Below are 4,422 nucleotides of genomic sequence, written 5' to 3'. Positions count from 1 at the left end.
GGGGGGGAGACCGGGCCAGCGTGAAATAGATCAAAAAGTTGCCGCGTTTGCTCGGAACGTGATCCAACATTGTGAATTCGTTAGCCTGGGAGCTAAGCGGGGCCTATTGTTCTACGTTCTCGGGCTTAATGAGGCTTATTGCTCCCTTCCCGCGGGTTGTACGCCTACATGGCCGCACGGCGGTGGGGCTTATGCTGTGCAGCTCCATAAAGGTGTATGGCCAGCCGGTGTGAGGGGGCCAATTGAGAACACTCAACGGCACCCCCCTGTTATGTTCCTGGCAGCTCGTGATTACTTATCAAGGATCTGAAATTATAGAATGGGCTCCTGATCATGTGATTCATTGTGACAGCCAGCCGTGCACACACATACGGCCGCACGGAGGCGGGGCTTATGCTACACTGCCACATATATGCACATGACCAGCAGCCATGACTGCGTTGTGTTAGGACACTGATTGGCCATGGCTTTACTGGCAGCCCCTGATTACCAAGGATTGGGGGTGGTAAGATGGGCTACTGATCATGTGATCATTGTGACAGCCGGCCGTACACATATATGGCCGCACGGCGGTGGGGCTTATGCTGTGCTGCCCGATGTATATGTATGGCCAGCCGGTGTGAGGGTGCCAATGGAGAATACTCAACGACACCCCCCGTTATGTTGCCGGCAGCTCCTGATTACCTATCAAGGATCTCAAGCGATAGAATGGACTACTGATCATGTGATCACCATGACAGCCGGCCGTACACATATATGGCCACACGGCGGTGGGGCTCATGCTGTGCTGCCCCATATATGTGTATGACCAGCCGCCGTCGCTGTGTTGTGTGAGGGCGCTGACTGAACACACTCAACAGCACCCCCATGATGTCACCGGCAGCTCCCCATTACCTAGCGAGGATCGGGAGGCGGTAGGACAGTCTCCCGATCATGTGATCATTGTGACAGCCAATGGCAGTGATCACATGATCAGGAGTCCACCCTTCTGGCCTCAGGATCCACCTAAATGGCTGGCAGGAAAGGGAAGAAATGTCACCTGTGCACAGGAAAATACTTCCCCCCAGGATCAACATTTTAGTTGAATTTGGCTTTCTGAATACCTATGGCAGCTGTTCGAAAGGATGCGTAGGTCTGTCTGTCCAGTCCTGAGATTTACACAGCTCTGTCTGCCAGGGCAAGAGACCTGACGCTGTTTCGGCTGCAGTTAGATAACACTTATAGGTCTTGTTCCTCCTCCAGCCGGTGAAAAAAGAAGCAGCAGACTTTCAGACCGATGAGTCACTCTGCTCTCACCTCCTATCAGCATGCCCCTTGAATGCATGTGAGCAGTGCAACACAGCTGATTGTAATCTCCTTACACTGTTTTCATTTAAAAAAAAAAAACATTCAATGATTTATTGATGAATAAGGTTTAGTTAAGATTTTGTTGCTGTCCTGGTCTGCCTGAGACCCTGTAGAGCCCACAATAGACTTGCAGAACCCACCTGAGATCCTGCAGAGCCCACCACAGACCCCACACAGCCCAACATAGACCCTACATAGCCTACCTGAGACCTTGCAGATCTCATCACAGACCCCACCATAGACCCTGCACAGCCCACCTGAGACCTTGAGGAGGCTACCACAGACCCTGCACAGGCCACCATAGACCCTACATAGCCACCTGAAACCCCACAGAGCCCACCAAAGACACTGCACAGCCCACCACAGACCCCACACAGCCCACCACAGACCCCACACAGACCCCGCATAGCCCACCTGAGACCTTGTAGAGCCCACCACGGACCCTGCACAGCCCACCATAGACCCCACATAGCCCACCATAGACCCCACAGAGCCCACCAAAGATCACACATAGCTTTCTATAGACCCCGCATAGCCCACCTGAGACCCTGCAGAGCCCACCACAGACCCTACATAGCCCACCATAGACCCTGCACAGCCTATCTGAGACCTTGCAGAGCTCACCACAGACCCCACATAGCCCACCATAGACCCTACATAGCCCACCATAGACCCTGCACAGCCCACCATAGACCCTGCACAGCCTATCTGAGACCTTGCAGAGCTCACCACAGACCCCACATAGCCCACCATAGACCCTGCACAGCCCACCATAGACCCCACATAGCCCACCTGAAACCCCACATAGCTCACCAAAGATCACACATAGCTTTCTATAGACCCCACATAGCCCACCTGAGACCCTGCAGAGCCCACCACAGACCCTACATAGCCCACCATAGACCCTGCACAGCCTATCTGAGACCTTGCAGAGCTCACCACAGACCCCACATAGCCCACCATAGACCCTGCACAGCCCACCATAGACCCTGCACAGCCTATCTGAGACCTTGCAGAGCTCACCATAGACCCCACATAGCCCACCATAGACCCTGCACAGCCCATCTGAAACCCCACAGAGCTCACCACAGACCCTGCACAGCCCACCATAGATCCTGCATAGCCCTCCTGAAACCCCACAGAGCTCACCAAAGATTTCGCATAGCCCTCCATAGATCCTGCACAGCCTACCACAGACCCCACACAGCCCACCATAGACCCTACATAGCCTACCTGAGACCTTGCAGATCTCATCACAGACCCCACCATAGACCCTGCACAGCCCACCTGAGACCTTGAGGAGGCTACCACAGACCCTGCACAGGCCACCATAGACCCTTCATAGCCTATCTGAGACCTTGCAGAGCCCACCTGAGACCCTGCACAGCCCACCACAGACCCTGCACAGCCCACCGGGGACTCTCAGGCATGCCGTGCAGGATCTATGCCACCCCCGGAAAGTGCCTAGGAAACGCCTCATGTGCCTTGGGGTGGCTATGCCCCTGTATACGGTAGAGAAGACACCTCTTGCCCACCAACCTCCGGAAATAAATGGACGATCGCTGTAGAGTTTTCTTTTTTTTTTTTCGGTGCCACATCAGCCAAAAGTGAAGACGTGGCTTGTAAGCTTCCATCGTGAATTCGGTCAACAAAGACTACTTTGGCCTGCTGCTAATAGTTCAGCGGTGGCGTGCCAGACTGCAGACATGAGAAGTATTCCCATGCCGAGAACCCAACTATCCCTCCATTGTTCCTCGGCCTTCTCCGCCGTATTATTCTTTCTATTCCACATGTGGTTTTCATACACGGACGTTGACGGACGCGAGAGAGATGGACGGCCATCATCTGATGAAAAAAAACGGGTCTTCAGAAAATGTGATTTATGGGTTTTTTTCCTAGACTGTAACTGGAGTCAGAGAGTGAAGGAGGAATTCGGAACGCTCGGTGAAGGTCAACGCACTGTGAACCGCGGGAGGCACTGACATTAGACGGCTATAAATTAAAAGTCCCGAGCCGGGGGTGGAAATGTTTTGGAGGAGAACCGCATAGCCTCGGGTCTAATATTTGTATGAACAATGGAGGTTCCTTCATGAAACATTACAGAGGAACCATGGGGAAAAATAAGATTGACATACGTGATACAGTCATTAGCATGAGCACAGAGCATGGGAACTCAACAAGAGGTCCAAGACCAAGGTTGACCGTCCGAAAAAACGCCGAAATGGTCCAAAACTTAAGTCAGTATTTCCATGTTGGATTTCTATACGTTCTACCCCACTCGCGAATAACCGTACCCATTGTAGACGTTCCTAAACTGTAGACATGTAAGCTGCGTGAAAATTTGGTTCGGATTTTTCATTATTTCGGGATTGGAATCCAAAATTCAATTCAGTTCGGGTTTTGGATTCGGATAAAATCCGAATTTTTCGTTAGTTTCGGATGAGATTATGAATGTTCAGATACAGATATTAGTACTAAAGCTGAGGCTCCCAGACCTGAATGGCATTCGGGATCCAAATTTGGGAGCATCCAAATGCCATTGGGGTCTGGGAGCCTCAGCTTGAGTAATATATTTATATGGCTCCCAGACCCGATGATATTCGGGAGCTCCCCAATGCAATTCGGAAATTCGGATCCCAAATGCCGTTCGGGTCTGGGAGCCTCAGCTTGAGTAATATATGTATATGGCTTACAGTGGTATTTGGGATCCGAATTTCCGAATTGCATTGGGGAGCTCCCGAATGCCATTGGGTCTGGGAGCCATATACATATATTACTCAAGCTGAGGCTCCCAGACCCCAATGGCATTTGGGAGCTCCCAAATGAAGTTCAGAAATTAGGATTCCCAATTACCATTTGGGTCTGCGAGCCATATGCATATAATATTAAAGCTGAGGCTCCTGGACTCGGCATTTGGGATCCGAATTTCCGAATTGCATCCTGAACGCCATTGGGGTCTGGGAGCCTCAGCTTTACTAATATATGTATATGGCTCACAGACCCGCATGGTATTCGAGATCCTAATTTCCGAATTGCATTTGGGAGCCCCCGTCTGCCATTCGGGTCTGGGAGCCA

This window comes from Nanorana parkeri, unplaced genomic scaffold, assembly GCF_000935625.1.
Source record: "Nanorana parkeri isolate BGI_ZX_2015 unplaced genomic scaffold, ASM93562v1 scaffold81, whole genome shotgun sequence".
Taxonomy (NCBI): Eukaryota; Metazoa; Chordata; class Amphibia; order Anura; family Dicroglossidae; genus Nanorana; species Nanorana parkeri.
The sequence above is the reverse complement of the archived record's forward strand: the minus strand, read 5'-3'. Positions refer to the sequence as shown.